This window comes from Triticum urartu, chromosome 6 (assembly GCF_003073215.2).
Source record: "Triticum urartu cultivar G1812 chromosome 6, Tu2.1, whole genome shotgun sequence".
Lineage (NCBI taxonomy): Eukaryota > Viridiplantae > Streptophyta > Magnoliopsida > Poales > Poaceae > Triticum > Triticum urartu.
Window position 1 is genome coordinate 216,177,830 of NC_053027.1, and position 12,882 is coordinate 216,190,711.

The window sequence follows — 12,882 nt, forward strand, 5'->3', positions numbered from 1 at the left end:
GTCAGTGAGGCGATCGAAGGTTTGTTGAACATTTTCATTGTCGAGTCTTTTGAAGCGGTTGAAGAGATTGCGAAGAACATCAACTCGAGAGTCACGCTGAGTTGAGACTCCTTCATTCACTTTGGACAACCTGTCCCAGATAAGCTTTGCTGTCTCCAAAGCACTCACTCTGCCATACTGTCATTTGCTCAGATGGTCACACATGATATTCTTCGCTTGAGAGTCGAGTTGCTTGAATCTCTTCACATCAGCAGCATTCAGAGAAGGTGTGACTGAGGGAACACCATTTTCCACAACATACCAGAGATCGTTATCAATTACTTCAAGATGCATTCGCATCTTATTCTTCCAGTAGGGGTAGTCCGTCCCATCGAAGGTAGGACACCCAGCAGAGACTTTGATCATACATGTGGTCGACATAACTAAAACTCTAGGTGGTTAAACCAAAATCACATGGAACAAGGGAGTACCTTGCTCTGATACCAATTGAAAGTGCGTTATATCGACTAGAGGGGGGTGAATAGGCGATTTTTATGAAATTCTTCACTGAGGAATTTGCCGGTGAGGAAATTCCTTAGCGAAGAACTACTAGCAGCGGAATAAGTACTCAAAAGTAAACATAACAGAATACAAGCATAGTCATCATGATGAAATGAAGACAGGCACAAAGTACAGGAAGCGTAATCACAGGATAACACAGGATGAAGACAAACAGACTGAAGAAATTGAACTGAGGAAATTGAGAAAGTCTTCAGTCAAAGTCTTCAAACACAGATATGAACAAACACACAACACAGTTATGAGGAAATGAAAGAGTTGAGAAAATAGAACCAGTAAGCTTGGTGAAGACAATGATTTGGTAGACCAGTTCCAACTGCTGTCTCAGTTATACGTCTGGTTGGAGCAGCTGAGTATTTAAACTCGAGGACACACAGTCCCGGACACCCAGTCCTGAACACGTAGCTCAGGACACCCAGTCTTCACCGTATTCTCCTTGAACTAAGGTCACACAGACCTCGTCCAATCACTCGTGGTAAGTCTTCAGGTGACTTCCAAACCTTCACAAACTTGGTCACTCGGCGATCCACAATTCCTCTTGGATGCTCTAGACCATGACGCCTAACCGTCTGGAAGAAGCACAGTCTTCAAAGGTAACAAGCGTCGGATCCATGCAGAATCAATCTCTTCAGTGATGCTCAATCACTTGGGGTTTGTAGGTGTTTGGGTTTTGGGTTTTTGGTTTTTCCTCACTTGATGATTTTCGCTCAAAGTCCTCAGAGGATGGGTTGCTCTCAAATGACAAGTGTCAGTTTCTCTCGGAGCAGCCAACCAGCTAGTGGTTGTAGGGGGGCGGCTATTTATAGCCTAGGGAGCAGCCCGACATGATAAGACATAAATGCCCTTCAATGATATGACCGTTAGGTGGATAGATATTTTGGGACAGCTAGCGCATAGCACATCAACGGTCGGAATTTTGAGTAGTAAAATCCTCAGGGTTATCATGTTCCTCACTGTGTAGGCAATCCGCACTGGCGAATTCCTAACTCCTCAGTCAGGACAAATTCCTCAGAGACCATAAGAACTTCGTCTCTGTCACTGAAGAAATTGACTGAACTGTATGAGATTTCCAATGGCTTCACTCGAAGGGATTGGTAGGTGTAGGATTTTGAGTTGAGCATCACATGGAAATTTTTTCTTAGTATTTCCTCGACCCCCTTTAACAGTACGGTGTTTCCTATGACTCAAGAAAGAGAAAAAACAAAACTATGAAAACGAAAGTCTTCAAGCTTCATATTCCTCGCATGAATATCAAGTCTTCACGGACACACCAATTTCTTCACTTTCAAAGTCTTCATGAAAGTCTTCAGAAATACCAAAATCCTCAGTCGAAGATATTCATTTTTAGGGGCCAACTTTTCCTGTAAATATCAAACTCCTCATAGACTTATAGACCTGCTTACACTCACAAACGCATTAGTCCCTTAACCTATAAGTCTTCAATACACCAAAATCACTAAGGGGCACTAGATGCACTTACAATTGCATGTGATGTTTATATCTTATGCATCTTATTTTGCTTAGAACAGCGGTAGCATTATAAGATGATCCGTTCACTAAATTTCAAGATAAAAGTGTTCTCCCCGAGTATGCACCGTTGACAAAGTTCGTCGTTTCAAAGCACCTCATGAAGATCAGGTGTGATAGACTCTACGTTCGCATACAACGGGTGTAAGATAGTTTTGCACATGGAGAATACTTGGGTTAAACTTGACGAGCCTAGCATGTACGGCATGGTCTCATAACACTAGAGACCGAAAGTTCGAATGTGAATCATATAGTAGATATGATCAACATAGAGATGTTCACCATTGATGACTACCCCATCTCACGTGATGGTCGGACATGGGTTAGTTGATTTGGATCACGTATCACTTAGATAACTTAAGGGATGTTTATTTAAGTGTGAGTTCATTAGTAATTTAACTAATTGAACTTAATTTATCATGAACTTAGTCTTGATAGTTTTGCATATCTATGTTAGATCAATAGCTCGTGATATAGCTCCTATATTTTTTTGATATGTTCCTAGAGAAAACTAAGTTGAAAAATGATAGTAGCAATGATGCGTACTGGGTCCATGATCCGAGGATTATCCTCATTGTTGCACAAAAGAATTATGTCCTTGATGCACTGCTAGGTGAGAAACCTATTGCAGGAGCAGATGCAGACGTTATGAACGTTTTTTGTAAGCTCGATATGATGACTACTTGATAGTTTAGTGCACCATGCTTTACGGCTTAGAACCGGGACTTCAAAAACATTTTGAACTCCATGGAGCATATGAGATGTTCCAAGCGCTGAAAATTGGTATTTCAGATTCATGCCTGTGTTAAGAGGTATGAGACCTCTGACAAGTACTTTTCCTACAAGATGGGGGAGAATAGCTTAGCCAGTGAGCATGTGCTCAGTATGTCTAGGTAGTACAATCGCTTTAACTAAGCTACTAGAACTTTATGATGAACTATAATATGCAAGGGATGACAAAAATTATTCACAACCTCTTCGCGATGCTCGAATCGGCGAAGGTAGAAATCAAGAAAGAGCATCAAGTGTTGATGGTTAACAAGACCACTAGTTTCAAGAAAAAGAGCAAGGGAATGAAAGGCAAAACTTCAAAAGAATAACAAGAAAGTTGTCACTCCCATGAAGAAGCCCAAAGCCGGACCCAATCCTGAAACTAAGTGCTTCTACTGCAAAAGGAAATGGTCACTGGAAGTGGAACTGCCCCAAATACTTGGCAGATAAGAAGGATGGCAAAGTGAACAAAGATGTCGGGGATATACCCCGCGGTATGACCCGGCCGGATGGATGACCCGGCTGGGACTTGGCGACTCACCAGAGACCCAGCTGGAGCTAGGCGACTTACTGGCGATCCGCGGACATGGCGGTTTATATGTAACCCGCTTGGGCATTATGACTCACTGGAGACCCAGCGGGCGGATCAGACGGACGGCAAGGCCCAAAGCTCAGCAGACCGGCTTATACTCTGGTGGGCCGGCTTAAAACGGAAGGCATGAGGAGTATTTCCTTTACAAGGAAGCAAGACCCGTACTTGAATCCGACTTGTAATAGAGAATAAGTTAGTTCTAATCCTACTAGGACTCTACATGTAAGTCGCCCCTTCAACATATATAAGGAGGGGCAGGGCTCCCCAAAGAGGGACAAGCAATAAGCAATAATCTCTAGGGCTAGACACAATTAGAGGATAGCCGGCTTAACGACGACTCCCTCGTGATGATAATGAGATCTAGCCACAAACAGCATGTAGGGTTGTTATCGGATGATGTTTCCCGGGGCCCGAAGCTGTCTAAATACTTGCCTTGTGTTGCGTCACTCGATTCCGCTCAACCCCTCTCAAGCTACTATAAAGATGCGTTGGCATCACGACTAAGTCCTCACACTAGGACATCTGTCGTGACAATTCCATGACAGTTGGCGCCCACCGTGGGGCTTGCGCACGGTGGTGTTGAGTTCTTGGAGGAATCTCTTCTAAGGATCGAGAAGTTCGCAATTTTTCGAATGAAGAAGGGCTGACATGAGATAGTCTTCGGCAGAGCCGGCAAATTCAATGTTTTGTGGTCTGAATTATTATTAGCTTTGGAGCTGGTCGTATGAGTTTTGCGTTCAAGGGAAGATAGAGTTTGATGTTCTTCTATGTGTCGCCGATGCAACGCGATCCGTCGAATCCGAGTAGAAGATCAATTTTTGCCGCTACAAGCCGTGTATTGCCAAGGCCGACGGGAATTTTTCTATGCCATACGCCAGGTCAGATCAATCAACATACGCGTGAGGAGGCAAGGGTCAAGACCCGAGGCGGTTTCATAAATCGATCTGCTAAAAACTGCTGCCACTATTGCTCGGAGTAGTACTACTTTTAATAAACAATTATGCTATTGCTGCTTGAAGGCAATAATACGTTGCTACTATTTGCATAATGTGATCCATCAAGTACTTGAGTACCGTCCGTGTTAAAACTCAGATTTTGAGGAGGCAACCTGTCCAGAGAAGAAACAATATTTGTTGAAATTGTTGCGCGTGAGCATGCATGTTTGGGCAAGGAATACAATACCGGATCGGAGTGGCAGGTCAACAGGTCCAGTCTTCAGCGCCACACGTTGAGCCACGACCTGAAGGAGGTTAACGTGTGTAGATTTTCCTCAGAATTCAACGCGCCGTCGAGACCGCCCTGCCCTCCGTCGTCTTGGCCTCGCGCCTGATGGACGTTGTCTCTGCTGCAGTTTCAAACCCGCCGTGCCTTGTTCTCCGACGCCCGAGTCTCTTCTGGCCGTTTTTTCCACTTCGAGCTCCTTCGGGGTCACTTCCCCTCACGCCCGCCTGATGCCTTGACGTGGTCTACCGCTGACGGCCTCTGACCAACTGCCACTATGAGCCGCCAAGCGCCCGGCCTCACCTGCGAGTCGCCGCTCCCACTGTCGTAGCCTCGCGCAGTGGCCAAGCCAGACATCAGTGGTATTTCTAGAACGGCTATTAAAGGAAGAAGGATACAAGCTGCTCACATGCAGGACACATTGTGAACAATAATGGAAGTCCCAGCCCGTGTGTGTTTTGTCTGCATGGCCTACTGTGGAAAGTAAACAGTGTGACAGGATCATATAACAAAATAAAAAGAAAAAAAGGGATCGAATCCATAGTCTGATTCTGACACACGGAACTTGCTGGTTCCCTTGGTATGTGTTGAGCCAGCTTTTGGGTAAGCAATCAAGTAAAATCAGTACTTCCGGCATGAAAAAGAAAAAACGATCCGGACTCCGTCATTGCTGCTTACGAGACCTTGCCGCAAGCCGCCGTACTAATTTGCCTCGGACGCCTCCTCTGCCTACTGCGCGTCGGCCGCGTCTGTTGACCCACCAAAGTTCGCACCAACATCTGTCTGCAACAGGAGACACGGGAGACGGACAGCCTAAAGTGTTTGGTTACAAAGCGCCACCCGATGGATGCGCGCGCCGCTCGCCGCCCCGTTACAACATCCATCTTGAAGATCCATTAGCAAAAGTTGTGTGGAGTTTTGAAAACGTAAGGGAAGGGTTCACGTGAAGATGCGATAGCTCGTTCCCATATAGTGCTAGCACTACTAATCCACGCAACTACAGAGTGTTATTGGAACATCAGATCAGACGTATATATATGGAATAAAAAAACAGAGGATAATGAATCATCATGGCAGTCATGAAGGTAACATGAGGTGCTACTCCTCCGTCAGTTAGACGTACATATAGGCGGGTTATTTTCTGTCAGACTACATCCAACATTTGCGGTGCCTCGTTTCGTTGCTGAGCCGCCGTGAGCGCTATTTCTGCTGCATTGAGCCGCCTCTACTGTGACTGAACCGCCGGGACCGCGTTGAGCCGCCTCTGCTATGTGGAGCCGCTCTTGCTGTGTTGAGCCGCTCCTACTGTGTTGAGCCGCCGGGACCACGTTGAGCCGCATCTGCTATGTGGAGCCGTTCCTGCTGTGTTGAGCCGCTCCTGCTGTGTTGAGCCGCCTCTGTCGCGTTCAACGGATCATCCGTTGTCCGAACAAATCAGGTGATATCTCTCTAAATATATTTTATTAGCACATATTGTTTTTGTCAAAGAACAATTACTTTGATCTGTATATTTTTGTATACAGGACAATTATTCCCTACAAAAGTGGTTTACACGAGTGTTTGTCCACATCATATTGTTCAACGGACATGGGCGAGTTGCCTCCCTGTGGCCTGGATAACATTGATTCACCGGACCCGCGCCCACTCGCTGCTCAATGGACGTGCAAACCGCCGTCCTGCGGCCCAATTGACATCAACATGACGTCGTTGACTCGCCCGTCCACGCGGATTACCGCGCCTGCGATTGACTCATCTATCCACACCGGCTAACAACGCCACGGATGACTCATCTGTCTGCTCCCATGGCCGGCTCACCCATGATTTATTTCAGCTTCACCGTAGGTAACAGCAACTCTGCGGCGGATAAATTCCGGCTTGACATATCAGGTGAAATGCATCCGGTATATTTTTTACATATTCATTTCTTTAAAGGAGCAATTACTCTGGTTTGCAAGTTTCTCAATGCAGGACAAGTGGTCTATTGCAAAAGAGACTATTATATCACTAAGCTGTTGAATAACTCATGCCGGTTTATATCACGGTTAAATATGAAGAATCTCAAGCCAACTCCTCGAGTCGTCTTAAGACTCGGGGGCTACAATGACATGACTCGGGAACTCCGGGTCATTGGAGGGAATGATAACCCGTTTCGGGAGGACACCGCCATATTGATCAAAATTTAAAGGCCGTCAGAAAATTGTCGGTTCAAGATCTGGTTCAAGAGACATCTCTCTCCCGCAAAGTTTTGAAGCTCTCAAATCCGGTTCAAACATCCGGCTCAAGGTAAATTTGTCTCTTACAAAGCTTTTAAGCTCTCAAATCCGGTTCAAAGTTCCGGTTCAAAAAGAATTAATCTCTCACAAGTTCGAGTTCTCAGAAAGATTAAAGGGTGCTAAAAAGGGATTTCTGCCATGATGCACGGTTCAAACATGGGTATTCTGCTTTACGGCTTATCTTATTATGGTCACTTGGGGGCTTCCTGCTCATTGAGTATATCTGTCAATACCCTCTTGATCGATGTAATGCCAAAACTTATATGGTCACTTGGGGGCTTCCTGTTCAAACATAGGTCATATTCGAACCAAAGAGAACATAGCTGTCGGTACCCTCTTGATCGGCACAACGCCAAACTCACTAGGGGGCTTCTTGATCGTATTCGAATCATAGCTTAACCCCTTTTGGGTCCGACGTGGATCGTATTCGAATCAGCATCGTTAAACAACTCTCAAGGTCATTTGGGGGGTTTCCTGTTCAAACATAGGTCGTATTCGAACCAAAGAGAACATAGCTGTCGGTACCCTCTTGATCGGCAACGCCAAAGCCACTGGGGGCTATATGATCGTATTTGAATCTTAGCTTAACCCCTTTGGAACGGTTTTCTGATCGTATTTGAATCAGAAGCCTCAAAAAATTTGAAGTCTCTTTTTGCAAACATTTTTTTGGATTTTACTTGAAGTTTTTTTTGATCATATCTAAAGTGTATATGAGTGGTTTCTATTTAACCTCGGTTTAATTTTCAATGATAAGTCGCCAGCTTATGACAATCATCATCTATGTGGAAGCACTGCCTTCTAAGGATTGGGTTATCACCCCTGCTGCACAGGTCATGTAAACCGGCAGTACAAATTCAATATCACAGTGGTTATATGTGAGATATTATGACCCACCCTGCGGTAAACCGCCAAAGGATCTTGTGACCTACTTGTATGCAGGATAAGACTACATTTGGGTGATTACCCGCCCTGGCTTTTGACGTTAAGTCGCCATGGCATATGTTGTTTAAACTCTGCAGGATTTACAGAGCTATGACTTACATAAATGATTAAATTCAAGCCCATCATCAAAGATTTAAATTGGTGTCTCAAAAGGGTTATCAATTCTTGATTTTCTCAAAGGCTATAAGCCGTCGGGTTACAAAAATTCCGACTTACAATGGAGGCTATTAAATCGCCATCGGCCAAGAGCCGCCGGGTATTTAAAACTCCAGATTTACATGTCAACAGATAAGGTATTTGAATCTTTAAATAGCCAAACTTGGCTGGATTTTCATTATGATATTGAATGATTGAGGTTTTCAAACTGGGTTATTCAAATCTTTAATAGCCAACATGGCTGGATTTTTATTATGGTTATCAGTAACTAATATTATTGAGGTTTTGAAAGTCGCTTCAGCGCAATGGCTATTATTTTATCAATGGATATGATTTATTCTACAATGACAGGAATAGTCCCGAGTCGCTACAGGCTTACGACCCGGCACTTGGGGGCTACATTATTCAAATTGAGATTACATCGAATATGCAAGTCCCATGTCACTGCCAGCATGCACCATGGCACTTGGGGGCTAATGCAAAGTCATTTTTTGCTCAACTTATTGAAGACCCGACTCATCACATTCTAAATGAGCCGGCCCTTGGGGGCTACCAATTGCTCCTATCAACAATTCAAGGCACACAAGTCTTAATCCATTATATTGAAGGGTCCACTACTCAGTTGGTAAAGCACAAAGCTCTTAACCTTGTTGACGTGGGTTCAAGCCCCATGATGGGGGTTACATCATATGATGTTCTTTTCCAACAAGTATATATAAAGTCCCAGCTCAATATTATCTTACTGAGCCGGCCCTTGGGGGCTACACGTTGCTGTTCAAATCTATATGATCATATTTATAAAGTCCCTGCTCATTATTGCATAATGACCCGGCCCTTGGGAGCTACACTGGTTGAAGTTTTATGAGCATGAGGCAATTACAAGTCCCAGATTGCTGCAAACATGACAACCCGGCACTTGGGGGCTACATATATGGAATACTCAGTTCTGAGTAGTGATTGAGATGAACAACATGGATTTCTTCAAAGTGGTAATATTTATATTGAAGCAAGTCTTAAGTCATCACTTTGCTCTACTCAAGACTTGGGGGCTAGAGGTAATATGGATACGAGGGAGAGAAATCTTCAAAATTCTCAGTTACGACCCGGCAGCATCATAAGATCAACCCGGCATCAGCAACAATTACATGATTCGGCATCGTCTGTTTTATAATGTGGCAGTTTTGGTAATGATAAACCGGCAAGTGTTACATCTTCAAGCCGGTTGAAAGCTAGATGAGTATAAGTGCATCTAGTGCCACCCCTAGTTGGTTTTGGAGTATTGACGACAAACCTAGTTGAGGGACTAATGTGTTTGTGAGAATTGCAGGAAAACACAGGTAGAAGTCCCTCATTGATTCGGTTTACTACCAGAGATGACCCCTAAAAATGAATGAAGACATTGAAGTCAAAGGTGGTATATGAAGATATTCACATTGAAGACTATGACAACAGAAGTCACGTTATGAAGCCTATGGAACTCGAAGACTTAGATCTTTCGTAGTTCTTTTTATTTTTGTTGAGTCATAGGAACCACCGTACTGTTAAGTGGGGTCCAGGAGAACAAGTCAGAATGACTTAAGTGATGCCTAAATCAAAAACCTATGTCTTCGAGTGAAGACAATGAGAGCAAATCTTGTCCAGAGCCGGACAAGTCAGCTTTGCTTGTAGCCCAAGTAAAGTTGCCATGAGAGTTCGAAATCTGACCGTTGAGACACGTGTCAGTTCCTTAGTGACCCAGGGTCATTTCGGACAAATCAGGTCGGGTTGCCAAGTGGCTATAAATAGCCCACCCCCACAACCATAAACGGTTGGCTGCTCAGATTTCAGTGCACGGCTTTTGTCGTTTTAGAGCAACCCACCTCCGAAGCCTTTGAGAGAAAATTCCTAGTGAGGAGAAAAGCCCTAACCACCCAGGGCCAGAGTAAATTGGGCATCACTTAAGTCTTCTTGTCTGTGTGATCTGAAGACTTATTACACTTGAGGACTGTGAATCCTCCAGACGGTTAGGCGTCGCGTTCAGAGCATCCAAGAGACATTGTGGATTGCCAGTGAACGAAGTCTGTGAAGGTTTGGGAGTCTACCTTGAAGACTTACCAGAGTGATTGGGCGAGGACTAAGTGACCTTAGCTCAAGGAGATTACGGTGAGGACTTGGTGTCCTGAACTGTGTGTTCAGGACTGGGTGTCCGGGACTGTGTGTCCTAAGGTTTAAATACCTAGCCGCTCCAACCAGACGTACAGTTGTCACAGCAACTGGAACTGGTCCAACATATCATTGTCTTCAACGAGTCACTGGTTTCATCTTCACTTCCTTCTCTTGCTGTTACTCATTGTGAAGTCATTGCGTGCTTGCTTTATCATTTGTCTTCACAACGTGAATGCATGATCTGTTTGGCTTCATAACTTCTTCCTACTTGATCCTTATTACACTGAAGCTGTTTGTCACTGTGCTTTCACTCTATTGAATACATGACCATGGCTGGCCTAGTGTAATCTAACTTCCGCTGCATAGTAATAGGCATAATCTTCACTGTTTGTCTTCATAACTCCCAAGTTTTGAAGACTTTCATAAAAATCGCCTATTCACCCCCCCTCTAGTCGATATAACGCACTTTCAATTGGTATCAGAGCAAGGTGCTCCCTTGTTCTGTGTGATTCGGTTTAACCACCTGGAGTTTTAGCTATGTCGACTGCAGGGATAATCAAAGTCTCCGCTGCGTGCCCCGTCTTCGATGGAACTGAATATCCCTACTGGAAGAATAAGATGCGCATGCATCTTGAAGCCATTGACGTCGACCTATGGTATGTCGTCGAGAACGGCGTTCCCAAGGCTGGAGAAGGTGTCACTGCTGCTGATGTCAAGAAATTCGTTCAACTGGACTCTACTGCCAAGAACATCATCTGTGGTCATCTGACCAAAGGACAGTATGGCCGTGTGAGTGCCTTGAAGACATCCAAACTGGTCTGGGACTGGCTCTCCAAGGTCAATGAAGGCATCTCAACCCAGAGAGATCAACGAATCAGTGTCCTTCGCAATCTCTTCAACCGCTTCAAGCGAAATGACAATGAAAATGTCCAGCACACATTTGATAGACTCACTGACATCACAAATGAGCTTCAAGCCCTCGGCGCCACTGAAATTACCAAACATGAAATCGTCAAAACGCTGCTGAGATCACTTGATAGTTCGTTTGACATCCTGGCCCTGATGATTCAAGAACGTCCTGATTTCAAGACACTCGATCCGTCTGACATACTTGAGAGGCTCAACACACACGAGTTTCAGCTGATGAAGACATGTACCTAGGGTAGGGACACGGACCTGACCGAAGAGTCCTATCCTAGGACACCCCTGGGAGAAATCATCTTTCAATCGACTTGAAGGCATCCCACTCGACAGGTTCAAGACACTCGACCAAGAAGCTACCACTCGACCATGAAGCTATTCACTCGACTGCCAGAAGATCTACAGTCACTCCGTAGGCAAACGGTTAGCTGTTAAGTAGTCTTCTTGGTCATTACGACACTTTATTAGAGGCGTTACCAGTAACGCCCCATCTTAAATGTACTTTAAACCCTGCATTACTGAGGGCACGAGGGAGAGCGATCCTCCCACTCGGGGGCTTAGCTGCAGTCCAGCACTCGCCTAAGCTCTCCTACGAAGAGACTTAGCTGCGGTCAGCACTCGCCTAAGTTTGAAAAATCCTACCGAGTGGAGAGCAAACCCCCCACTCGGAGGCTTAGCTGCAGTCCAGCACTCGCCTAAGTTCTCCTACGAAGAGACTTAGCTGCAGTCAGCACTCGCCTAAGTTTAAAACCCTATCGAGCGAGAGCAAACCTCCCGCTCGGAGACTTGGCTGCAGCCCAGCGCTCGCCTAAGTGTGAAAACATTTCTCGTGTCCCAAGGACGACGAGGGGCAGGTCGACTGCCACCTTCTCCTTCGGAGCTGCACCACAGACACAAAGAGATTCAACGACAAATCAATTACGGATAAAGCCTAAAAGGTCCTAGAAGCCTCAGGTCAAAGTACTCGAAGCCCCCGGCTCGGCAGAGTTTAACTGTTACACTTCCACTCGGCATTCCGAGGCAAATTTAAGGCAGAGTTTAACGGTTTACAAAATACACTCGGCATTCCGAGGCAAGTTTTTTCATTCCTCAGGAGGAGGAGGACTGGCAGGGGCCACGAACTCATCCAAGTCGATCCCATCTGCGATGCGGGTAGCAGCAGCAATAAATGTCTCCATGAAGTCCTGGAAGTTGTGCTTCCTTGTGTTGGCGACTTGGATGGCGGCCAGCTTCTCCTCCCGCACCTCCTTACAATGGACGCGGATCAGGGACAGAGCCACGTCAGCGCCACACCGAGCTGAAGACTTCTTCCACTCCTGCACTCGGTCAGAGATTCCATTGAGTCGAGTCATCAGAGACTCGAGATCGTTCTGGAGCGTAGATTCCGGCCAAAGTGTCGAGTCGATCCGCGTCATGGCAACCTTCAGTCGAGCTAAGTAATCCACGACGCCGTCAACACGAGACTCCAGACGGAGCACGTTCATTGCGGCCTCGTCCTTCACAAGAGAGTTAACAGGGTCCAAGCTCGGCTCCACTCGACTGGTCTCCTCTTCAAAATTCTGGCAAAGCTCTGCATACAAGATTCAAGGATAAGACGATTTTCACAGAATGAGTTGACTCAAAAACCAGTCGGAACTGAATGCGCACCTTCAAGCTTAAGGTACAACTTCTTGGCGAGGCTCCCCAAGTAGCTCTCCAGGTCGTTTCTCCCGCGAGCGAGGCCTTCCAGCTTCTCGCTCAGGGTGAGGTGCTCCTTCTTCCAACGTGAACACTCCC